The 12,513-nt window shown below is 44.9% G+C and overlaps 1 protein-coding gene across 5 annotated transcripts in view; it reads left to right on the forward strand.

Annotated features, from left to right (window-relative positions):
- Nucleotides 1-535: 535 nt before the first annotated feature.
- The window catches only part of Vps8 (VPS8 subunit of CORVET complex), a 216,139-nt gene continuing 204,161 nt past the window's right edge, over nucleotides 536-12,513 (forward strand). For 2 of the 5 annotated variants that reach the window (XM_029544439.1, XM_021209011.1), the window contains exon 1: nucleotides 536-643. The gene's annotated coding sequence lies outside the window, so the exon portion shown is untranslated. Of the gene's footprint in view, nucleotides 644-673; nucleotides 865-12,513 lie in introns of those variants that run through there. The other 3 variants (XM_029544437.1, XM_029544440.1, XM_029544438.1) reach the window with 2 other exon arrangements.

Consider the following 12,513-nt stretch of genomic DNA (forward strand, 5'->3'; position numbering starts at 1 on the left):
TGATGGAACGATGACTACTAAAAATGATTTGGAAAAGAAGTTTTCAGTATCCATCCTTATTTGCAAAAACAATACTTTCCCTTCCCCCAACAACTACCCACCAAACCCGGCAATTCTGTGTTCACCTTTCAAAAGAAAATGAACTAATGTATACCACCAAATCCAACGAAACGAATTCCATATCCACTCCCACCCCCGCACCGTGTATCCATCCATCCATTTATCTCTTTATCGAATCTGAGACAGGTCTGTCTCGGTGTCCCAGACTAGTTTGAACACTATGTTCCTTCTGCCTCAGGCTCCTGCGCGCCTGATGGCCGGCGCGATCCTTGACACCTGGCTCTGGGGTCAGTTTATGGAAGGTCAGGTGAACTGATTGAAAGGGACGTTCCTTTTAATCTGAGGATCTCTATTTACTAGGCTTATCCCGCTCAGATGCCAGGGCTCCGTGAGCATCCCTGGGAGGCAGGACCGAGTCTCCCTTTAAGGAGGGCGTGGCGCAGAGGCTCGCACCGCCCAGCGCCGGGCGTCTCCGGGGAAGAGAGCGGAAGCGCGCCCGCCAGCTGCCGAGACTGCGCGTGCGTGGGCTGGCCTCCGCGGGGTCACGTGGGCTGGGGGCCCGTCAAGGCGGACGCCGGCTCAGGTAACGCGTCTTCCGAGCGGGTGGGGCGGGGCGGCGGGTGCGGGCCGGCGCAGCAGGAGTGCGCAGACGGAGCTGCGCCCCAGTGGCTCCCGCAGACCCTGCGGCCACCGCGGGCTGGCTCGGGAGTCTGACTATCGGACTAGGTTAGCAGTTTCCACCCGAGTCCGGCCGCCCGCGAGGGTACCGGACTGGCGCGCCCACGCCCGGACTGCGGCCCGGAGGTGGGTGCCTTCCCTCTCTCACGCCCGCCGCACGGAGTGCTGGTTTTTCACCCCGCCGGACTGATGTGCAGCCTGTGCTGCCGGTTCCTCCTCGCCTCCTGCCAGGTGTGCCCCAATCCGAGGGCCGCCAGGTTGGGGGCACCCCGGTGCCTTGGCTTGTTGTCCAGGTGTGGCACTTGGGGACAGAGGCACGCGGCAATCCAGAGTTTGGGTGTACTAAGTGGACACGTTTCAATGGAAGGATTATACTGGCTTATCCGGAGTAGCTGCTGGAGCCTTCTTATAAGTAGGCGGGGCTCTATTTGCCAGAATGCTTGTGACTGTACTGCCCACTCTACTGGACTCCCCCCCCCCCAAAAAAAAAAAAACCCCCCCCAAAAAAAAAAAAAGCCCAAGTAACGTAAGCACAGATGTTGGCTAGTGCAGCTAACTCTATTCCAGGTGTCTCTGTTTGGGAGAAAATTGCACATCGTTGTGTGTGGGTTTATGTTACACTTCTGTGTTTGAAGTGCTTCCAATAGAGATTGAGGATGGAGGAACCCACATGTGTTTAAGTCATGGGTTTGCTCACGTTGACATCCTGAGCAGAAAAGTATTGACTCCTCTAGCACTAGCTGACCTGGTCTGTAGAATACACAATAAAGATAAATGGAGCAGTTTTGTTTGAACTGTTGACCCTTGTATGCTTGAAGTGACTGAGTTATGTGAGAAAATTCTTTGCAGACCTCTAACAGAATAAGGTTCTGATTTTTTTCTTTATATGTTTCTTTTGTAATTGGACTGTTGGCAGTCGTTGAGTGCATTCTGTCTTCCAGAATTTGGGGTTTTTTTGGTGACTCTTGGTGTTGTTCCACTAGTCCAGAAACATTTTAGCCATTGGGACAGGAGAAGTAAGGCCCTGGAGTTGGAGTTACAAACTGTTGTGAGCTACCCTGTGTTGGTGCTGGGAACCAAACTCTGGCCTATGTCAGAGCAGTATACCTTTTTAATAGCGGAGCCATCTCTCCCGCCCCTCTATCTTGAGACAGGACCTGTTGCTCAAGGCACAGCCTGCTGATTCAGCTAGATGTATGAGCTAGTAAGCCTTCGGGACCATGTCTCCATCTCTTCCTCCGTTTCAGGTTTACGGGCTCTTGCCACCACGTTCAGCTTTTTAGTGCAGGTTTTTGGGGTATCAAACTCAGGTTCTCATATTCGTGCCTCAGACACTTTACTGACTAAGCCTGTAAGCGCACAACTCTGGGAAGTCCCTTTTGTCTTTAAGTGGGAATCTCAGGTTGCAGAGAAGTGCTTTGCCCCTGAGCATCTCAGTGGCCTCCCACCTTGCTTTTGAGACAAGGTCTCTTTCTGCCCTGGAGCCTGCTGTGTGGGCTCTGCTGACAGATCACTGGGGCCAGGGGCCTGCTTGTCTCCACCTCCCTAGTGTTGGGATTACAAAAGTGGTCGCAATTGACCTGGCTTTTTCTGTGCGTTCTGGGGAACTTAATGACAGATGGCATCAAATCACTATACTTAGGTTCTTGTGCTTGCAGGGCCGACAGTGTGCTGACTGAACTGTCTTCTCAATTCAGTGAGGCCTTTTTTTCCCCCTCGAGATAAGGTTTCTTTGTGTAGCCTTGGCTGTCCAGTACACCAGGCTGTCCTTGAATTCCCAGAGATCCACTCCTGAGTGCTAGGATAAAAGGCGTATACCACCGCCAACTGGCCAGCATGGCCTTTTGGACTTAAATGAGATATGTTAAACTTTTGTTCATTAGGTTTCATAGACACTAGATGATATCTTTTCTTGACCTCCTATTCCCAGTGTGTTCATGAGGTCATTCATGAGTTACCTACCGTTTGGGCTACCTTCACTGTATATAGATGGCCATCCTAAGTACTTATTGAGTTCGAGTCAGCAACCATAGGTTTCTCTTGGACTTCTTAGACTTACATTGGTAACAATTACATGCTTTAAAGTTAGGCCTTTTTCTGTTAACAAGTGTCAGGAAATCAGTTCAAATGCACTTAAACCAAGAGAGATTTATTGGTTTACACACCTGGGAAGGGACTGGGTATCATTACATAAATAAAAGATTTTGGGTTTCTTTCCCTCTCTTACAAAGGATCTCCGGCATCTTGGTCCCATCTCTGTCTCTGATTGCATCTCATTCTGTTCCGTTACTTAGTGTGAAAAACAGGTCCCTGGCAGCTCCTTCAAGCTGTTGAACCCTAGAGGTGAGAGAAAACTCTTGCCCTCAGTATTTACAAGTTCCGGGAAGGACCTTGATTCAGGCCAGATTGGAGGCAGATGTTCAGTGCGTACTTTTTTGGCTAGGCTCCTGGGCATATGGCTGGGGCACCACCAAAGTCACATGGTTGGAGGCTTCCCAAACAGTACCTTTGAGGCATTCCAGGAAGACAGACTTGTGCTCTTAAGAATCCCAGTGTAGGCCAGATGGTGGTGGCACTTGCCTTTAATCCCAGCACTTGGGAAGCAGAGGCTGAGGCAGAGGCAGGCAGATTTCTGTGAGTTTGAGGCCAGCCTGGTCTACAGACTGAGTTCCGTGAGTTCCAGAGATACAGAGAAACCTTATCTCAAACAAACAAACAAACAAACAAACAGGAGTCCCAGTGCAGGTGGCTTTTGTTCTACATTGGAGCACAGTGCTGTTTGTTGTTAGCACAGGTGAGGTCAGTTGCCTTTACATGGGCCATGCGTGAACTGGGACTGACCCAAAGGACATCAGGTATCCATTTCCTGTTCTGCACTCATAGGAAACATGGTAGAATGGAATACCCCAGCGATGGGACTCCTACTTTTTCTTCTTTCTCTTTTGTAGATAATTGAGTACCTTTAGACCACAGAGGTACATGTTATATTCCTGTTGTTTTCATGAATAGGCTGAGTAAATGTGGAAAACCAGAAAACCTCAGGAGATCATGTAGTTCGTGTCATGTTATACAAAAGCTGAAAGAACACTTTTAGATTAAAAATAAAAATCTCCTGGACTCAGGTGGGAAGAAGCTCTTTGGCATACAACAGTGTCTTAGTTATTTTCTGTTGCTCTGAAAAAGCACCAGGACCAAAAGCAGCTTGAGCGAAGGAAGGGCTGATTTGGGCTTATGGTCCCAGAGGGATAAGAGTTCATAACTATTATGGCAGGAAAGTATGGCAGCAGACAGGTATTTGTGGCCTTTGGAATAGCTGAGGGCTCACATCTCATGTGACCAGAGAGATTGTACTGGGAATGGCTTTAAAAGCAGAACTCAGAACCTCAGAGTGTAGCCTTTGGGCAAGGGTCCATCTGAGCCTGTCTGAGTCTGTGGAAGTAGAGCTCAGTCATAATGTGTCTTACTGTGGTGCAGTATACTCTAAGTCAGATGATAGCCTTGTAATGTGACAGTCACAGGTAACACAGATAGGTGTTATTCCTGTCTTCTAGTTCTGATCAAATATTTATTGATTGTCTGTGTATTATTCAAGTCATTAAACTCAGAGAGCTAAAAGAATGGCTCCCTTTTTCTTGCATAGTTAGAGAAAAAAGACACTTTCACTTGGCAGGTTAATTGGTGAATCAATAGAAGGAAAGTACCAAGATAGTGTTAAGGAAAACACGCCTTAAGCACAAGATATCCCCGAGCCTGCCTATAATCCTAGCTATTGAGAGCCTAGACTTGGAGGATCATGAGTTCAAGGCCAGCCTGGGCTCCTAATGAGTTTGAAGCCAGTCTGGGCTTGAGGAGAGGAGGAGAGGAGAGATGAAGAAAACACAAGAGAGCAAAAGAGCAAGTGAGCAAGAGCGAGAGAGCTCGAGAGAGCGTGCAGCCTACAAGATTTAGATGATGTTCCAGGAAGGAAGGTAATGCCCAGGTCACAGATGGACAGTGAACACAAGGAAGGAAGGAAGGAAGGAAGGAAGGAAGGAAGGAAGGAAGGAAGGAACTTAGATAAGTATAGAAGGAATGGGAAGGGGCACCTTAGAGGGAGAATGGAAGCCGTTTTCATCATTCCGGTCAGCCTGGAACTCATAGCAATCCTGCCTCTGCAGACTGGGGTTACAGGCATGTAGCCCACAGTGTCTGAAGGGGGAAGCTACTCCTGAAGGACTAAGTGTGAGCATAACTCATGGAGTTGAACAGAGGAGAAAGTATAGCACACCTATGTGTCTGCAATTACAGGCTCAGCATCTGGAGTTTTGTCCGATAGCTGTTGGTGGGCTGCTAAAAGTGAGGTCATTCTCTAGAGAAAGTTAATAGAAAACGAATAGAAATGTGGTCTTTTCCCTCACAAGGTTACAAAACAAAGAAGCAGAAGAAAAAAACACTTGGATTAAGATGGGCAGACTTGCTGGGTGCTGGTGGCACACATCTTTAATCGCAGCACCCAGGAGGCATAGGCAGGTGGAGCTGAGTTCAAGGTCAGCCTGGTGTACTGAGTGAGTTTTAGGACAGCCAGAGCTACACAGAGAAACCTTATCTCAAAACAAAACAAACAAACAAGATGGGCAGAAGCAAGGCTAACTTAACATCATTTCCTTACCAGGATTTCATGGTATTTAATACAATATGGTAAATTTAAAAAAAATGTAGTTTTTACTGTGGTAAGTTAACTAGTAAAAGAAGGGACGTACCAAACAGTGTTTAGGAAAACGTTCCTCAAGCAAGGGGTCTCTGAGCATCCTATGAGGACTCTTAGAAGAGGGCATTGACTCACTGTAGACTCCTGGAACTCAGATGGGTGTGGGTATTAGCTATAATCAGAACCTAGTCCAGTGTAGGCCACACTGCAGAGCCTTTAGTGGACCACTGGTATAATGCTGTTTGTCATTGCTGTCTATATGATACATTTTCCTCTCTTCAAAAATGGTCCCTGGCTGTTAATTTTTAGGAATAACTTTAAGAGAAAATTACCTTGAGAATTATCAAGACGCTGGACTCCTTTAAGTCTGAAATTTTATTAGTCTAGCAGCACATATGGCAAGCATGCTTCTGAAACAAGCTTGCTATTAGATTAATCTGATTTCTTTCTAGGAAAGCCTAAGACGTGGCTTATCAGTTATGCCATCAGATGTTGTCTGATCCTCTTAAGAACTGTTAGAACACTGGTCATGTAAGAATCCTCCTTGAGAAGAAGTAGTTAGTTAGTTCATTGACAACCTTTGTGCTGGCATGGTGTTCCATGAGGCACGAAGCAGGATCTGGTAAGCTGTGGGGAGTTAAGCATTTTATCGTTGGTTTACATGTAGGCGATTAATCTCTACTCAGATTGCCCCCTCCCTGTGGTGCTCCCTCCCTGCCCCCAATGTTCTGGGTTTCTGAATAAGACACACACACACACACACACACACACACACAACCTTATATTTTGATATGTCTTAATCAGCTCAATGGCTGTAAACCTCCATGCGGCTAGCACACTCTCCCCTCCGATATTCCTGAATTATTACTTAACTAAGACCTCTACTCCATCCTGGCTACTCCAGAGCCAGCCCTCCTGGGCCATGATCCTCGACTCTTTCATGTAGGCAGTGTCTCTGTGCTGCATTTCTCAGGCCTGGTCTTTCTCCTTTCCTGCCATGGTGGTTCTAACTCCTTTTCTCTCTCTCTGTCCCCTTGCCTGTGAATCCTAAATTCCTGCCTCTGTCTCCCTGCTCGGCCATTGGCCACCGCAACTTTATTTACCAGTTGAGACCAACTGGGGGCAGGGACCCTCAGGGTCTTACATGCGGATTCTCATGCAATTTTGGGAACCCAAATAACATAACACAAATGTTAGACCAAATCTACAAAATTTACATACTAAAATGCAGAGCTTGCTCAGTTTATGAAAGTTAGCTCACCGACTTTGCTGTGTGAACATTGAGACTTGGCCAGAAAACAACAAATTAATTTAAGTTTGTTAACCACATTCATTCTTTGACTTAAAATAACCTAGCCTTATTGTTTTAGTTCTGTAGTTCAAAGTCCTAGCTTGCCTTACTAAGATTGAGGTGTCAGGAGAGGCCTTTGGCTGTAGAGTTTCTGGGAGAGAGTCTGTTGGGTTATCTTTGCAGTTCCTAGGGCCAGTCTGCTTTCTCTGGTTCCTGACACCTTTCCTCCAGCCTCCTACACTAGACAGAGTCCAGAGTGTAGCTTCTGTCTGGCCTTGTTCTTCTGTCAGTTTGCTTTTTTTTTTGACTGTCTTCTGCCTCCATCTTTTATATTTAAAGACCCATTTGATTGTATTGGGGTTCTTGGATAATCCAGACTAAGGTCCCCACCTCAGCATCCTTATTTAGTTACATCAGCAAAGTTCCATTGCCATAGACACTATATATTTACAAGATCTTTTGTTTTTTTTTCTTTTTTCTTTTTGTTGTTTTTTTGTTTTATATTTACAAGTTCTTATAATTACGCTATCATTATTCACCATTGTGTTTCCTCCCCCAGGTGTGTTCTGGTGTACCCACCATGTGTGTGCATGCACACATGTGTGTTTGTGTTTATGCATGCTCATGAATATGTGTACACATGTGGAGACCACAGAGAGACCTCAGATATTTTCCTCAGGAGCTACCTGAGCTCTTTGTTTTCATGAGATGGCCACACTGGCCTGGGCCTTACTAAGTAGACCAAACTGGTTGTCCAGCAGCCCTAAGGGGCCCACTTTTCTCTGCTTCCCTAGAGCTGAGATTGGAAGCATTCATTATGACACTTGTGTGTGTATTTGTGTAGTCTGTATGTGTTCATCTGTGTGTAGGGCAGAGATTAATGCCCTGTGCCTTCTGAAGTCACTCCCCACTTTGTTTTTTTTGAGACAGACTTCTTCTTTTTAACCCGGAGCTCATCAGTTCAGTTAGAACCCCTGTCCAGCAAGCTTTAGGGATCCTCCTGTCTGTGCCCCTCCCCCACCCACCCCCTACAGGTTGGCTCACGGGTGTATGCTCTGTGCTCAGCTTTTCTCATGGGTGCTGGGGATCCAGACTCAGGTCCTCATGTTTCATGGCAAACACCTTACTGACTGAGCCGTTCCCCCAGCCTCTATTTTCCTTTCTGAAAATTAACAGAAGTTGCTCAAGTGACCTTTAAAAAGTCAGCAAGGTAACTTTTTTATCTGCCATAATGACTTCAGTGAGAATATTTGCTAACACATATGCACATACATGCACACACACACTGTGTAACAAGAGGAAGTGACAAAGGAAATGAAGACTAGGAAGCAGTTGGCTTCATGAACAGAAATAGAGAGTAGTGTTGGAGAGGGGCGGGGCCCAGTGTGATGGCAGACTGGATTAGTGTGAGAATCCCCATTGTAACAATGTAAGGTCTTGAGGTGTCTGATAACTTTGCTAGGGCTTTTGACCAAATGGCTCATTTGTCAGAAGGTGTAATGGCAATGTATGTTGTCAACTTGACTTTATCTGGAATGAACTACAATCCAGAATTGGAAGGCTCACCTGTGATCCAGATCTTGAGACTGGGAGACACAAATTTCTGACCTGAATCTTGGCATGGAGATCTTGAGGCATAGTGGCCATGAAAAGCTTAGGCCCAGGCAAGGTAGTACACGCCTTTAATCCCAGGAGACTAAGACAAGGGGATCTCAGAGTTCAAGGTCAGCCTGGGACAAAACAAGACCCAGCAGGTCCAGGCATGGTGGTACACACCTTTAACCTGGGCCATGCCTTCTGCTGGAAGCCTACATAAGGACATTGGAAGAAGGAAGATTTGCTTTTCTTTGCCTGCTTGCATTTACTTGCCGGCACATCTATTAGAATCTACTTCTACAGAAGACCAGCTGAAACAACTAGCCTTGTGGGACTGAGAAACTACTATATTCTTGGACTTCCCATTCATAGCTGACCATTGTTGGGGAGTTGGACTATAGTCTATAAGACATCACAATAAATTCACTGAATATAGAAAGACATCCCATAAGTTCTGTGACTCCAGAGAACCTTGACTAATACAGAAGGTATATGTGATGTTTACAAAGCTACTAATCTTGATTTAGAGTCTTTAACTTTGAAGATTTTGGAACTCTTGAGGAACTCATACATGATAATATGTTTTATTTCTTGAAAATTACTGTGTCTAGGCATATTCTTGGTACTTTACAGTCAGTGCAGCCTTTATTACCAGGGTATCTCCAGAAGAGAGGAATTTCACTCTTCAGTCAGAGCTCCTAAGAGTCCCAGAAGCCACAAGAGAGGAGAGAGGCAGGGGGAGAGGAGAGGAGAGGAGAGAGAGAGAGAGAGTGTTGGTAGGTGTGAAGTGGGAGTTGCTTGGTCTATGTAGCCAAACTGCCAGAAGCTGTGGGTAAAGCTGACTTGAAAAACTAGGACCTGGATTTTCTTTCTCCCTGATCTATCCTTTGGTAAAGGAGTATAGACCTAGAATAAAAGTTCTGCCCTTAGAGGTGGGTTACCAGTGACAAATGTGTAGCTGGTGTTTTAGCTGACACTGTTGTATAACTTCTGTGTAAAAGAGGGTTACTGGGACCTACTCTCTCCAAGCCCCTTTGTGCTTGGCAACCACTACAGAAAGCACCAGATCCCACTCTTAACAGAATGGAGAGGCTGTTCTGGGAAGGCCATGTGAACAACACAGATGTTCACACTGTTCCACTTACAGATGTAGAAATAAAAGGGGCTCAGAGCAACTGGATTTCACAAAGTCACAGACAGGAACTGGAAAAGTCTAGATTGAAACCTGGTGTGTGTGTGTGTGTGTGTGTGTGTGTGTGTGTGTATTGGCCAGAGGACAACTCAGTTATTCCTCCTCAGGTTCTCTCTACCTTGTTTTCTTAAAATACATACATACATACATACATACTTCTTAAAAAGTAGTGATCAGGAGTGATCAGTTCCTTGACAGAAGTGCAGACACCTTTAAGGATCTGGCCTTGCCTTCTGTCTTGCTGAAGCAGGGTCTCTCTTGTAACTGCTGCTGAGCTCTCCAGTCTAGCTGGCCTGCGAGCTCTCAGGTGATTCTTTCTCTTCTCGTTTCACTATAGGAATCTGAAGATTACAAATGTGTCTCACTGTATTCAAAGTACCAATGACTTTACAATTAAAAAATTATTTATTGTCAGGGCTCAATCATGTGCTACAGCACCTGTATGGGGACCAGAGGACAGCTGTGGGAGTCTTCTTATTTCACTCCACCATCATTCTAGAAAGTGAACTCAGGTCGTCTGGCTTGGGTGGGCATGCTCTTACCAGCTGAGGTGTTTCAGCCACAAAACTACCCATCTGTCCCTGCCTATTTCTATTATTTTTCTCTCTTTCCTTCTTTGTGGTCTTTCCCACTATGTAAAGCTGCAAAAGTACCCAGCTCCAATTGGTACATCTGAGACACACCCTAAACCTGAGGCTCAAGGAACATCAGAAAAGAGACAGCATAAGAACCAGTGGCTGGAATATTTGGTGCTATTGCAGAAAACGTGGGTTCTGTTCTCAGCACCCACATGGTGGCTCACAACTGTCTGTAGCTCCAGTTCTGTAAGTTCAAAGCCCTCTTCTGGCCTGTGAGGGAACTGTAAGCACATTGTGCACAGACATATATGTATAAATACATCTTTTTAAAGAAAGTTTGTAAATTCTAGATGGCCAGGATGCCTGATGTGAGACTGTGCTTTGTAATGTGTTAGGGATGCTACACTCAGGAAATATTAACAATATGACTGTCTAAACAAGACCCGGATAATGACCACACTAGTGGGCATGCCAGTGGGGGTAGGGGAAAGTCCACAAGGCCCCACCCACCCCTAGATAAAGGAGTGGATATAGCCAGTTAATTTGCTCCAGGTGTGATCCCTAAATAGGTTGTCAGATCCTAAGTAGTCAGTCCTAAATACATGTATATATAAGTAATACTAAATGACTTAGTGTGTGTGTGTGTGTGTGTGTGTGTGTGTGTGTGTGTGTGTGTGTGTAATAAAAACAGAGAAGAGGTAAGAAATCCCTGAGTGGGTTTAAGGGACAATGGGAGGATTTGGAGGTGGGAAAGGGAAAATTATATATAGTACTCATGTATGGGATTCTAAAAAAGCTTCAGAAGAATAAAGCTCATATTTAGAGAATGTTTGAATATTGTAGTTGTTTTTGCTCAGTGGTACAGATAGTGAATGACTATAAAGAAGTAACTTGTCATGAGTCTGAAGGAAGCTATGTGAGCATCAGTGTTGCTGCTGCGTGTGTTCATTGGTAAGGAGCAGTGCGCTGAGTAGCTGATCTGTTGCTTTCAGACGTCTTCAGGGAGATGACCTCAGCTATGTTTCTAGGAATTTTGGATAGCATGTGTTTCAAAGATAGAACATTAGAGTTTGTTTGAAAGAAATTAGTCTGTGTTTGGAAATAGTCAAGCTGTGATAGAAGAGTCAGTTTCAGTTCGTGAAAAGTCAGTTCTCACAGCTTCACATGTCTTACACTTATTAGCTATCTTTTAATACCCTGATCCAGAGATATTAAATAAATAATAAATAAATAAATACTTCTTAGAAACTAGCGATCAGAGTGATCACCTGTGGTTTGTGACCCCTTTGAGAGTTGAACAACCCTTGCAAAGTTGCCTAAGACCACCAGAATGCAAATATCATTTATTACAGTAGCAAAGTTGTAGCTATGAAGAAGCAACAAAAATAATTTTATGTTGGGGGTCACTACAACATGAGAAACTGTATTTAAGGGTTGCAGCATGCGGAACCTATGGGCAAGGAGAGCCAACCACATATACAGTATTTTTTTTTCTATAAGTCCATGACTAAACTGTGAAAGTTTAGTTTATAAATTAAGCATGCTATGGGATTAAGAGTAATAATAATATGGAAAAATTATGCTATAGTAAAAGTTGAGTGAATGTGGCCTGTTGTAACACATCCTGTCTTAGATTCCCTTTTCCTGTGATGGCACGGTATCTCAACAGCTGCCTAAGTGAGGAGCTTTTACCATTCCCTTAAAGGAAGTAGTTGGTGTCTTCTCTGTGGTATGGCCACCATCACTACTCTTGTGCCTTGGGGTCATTATTAGTATGTAACTTAAGAGTTATTTTGAGAGAGGCTCTGCAACATTTTGATAATTGATCTGATAACCAAGACAGGGACTGAGACAAGAGGAGAAGGGTGGCCTGGACCATACAGCAGGGCAACTGCTGTTCCCACTGGGATGGAGCAGGATGTAGGCCTTCACCATACCAAGAACAACATATGATTTAATACTTAAAAGTTTGGGGAATTTTCCATTTATCCTTTTTATTTTTTTAAAAAAATATATGTATATTTTAATGTAGGGGTACTCTGTCTGTCTATACACCTACCTGCCAGAAGAGGGCATCTGATCCTTTTATAGATGGTTGTGAACCACCATTAGGTTACTGGGAATTAAACTCAGGACCTCTGGAAGAGCAGCCAGATTTCTTAACCTTGAGCCATCTCATCAGCCTCATTTAACATTTTTAACTCAAGATTGAATGAAAAGCTGAAAAAGAAAAAAATGAAACAGTGTGTCTACTGGGTGTAGGAAGGAGGTCCAAGTGAAACAGTGTATCTACTGGGTGTAGGAAGGAGGTCCAAGTGAAACAGTGTGTTTACTGGGTGTAGGAAGGAGGTCCAAGTGAAACAGTGTATCTACTGGGTGTAGGAAGGAGGTCCAAGTGAAACTGTATCTACTGGGTGTAGGAAGGAGGTCT

The sequence above is a fragment of the Mus pahari genome, chromosome 12 (genome assembly GCF_900095145.1).
Source record: "Mus pahari chromosome 12, PAHARI_EIJ_v1.1, whole genome shotgun sequence".
Classification (NCBI taxonomy): Eukaryota; Metazoa; Chordata; class Mammalia; order Rodentia; family Muridae; genus Mus; species Mus pahari.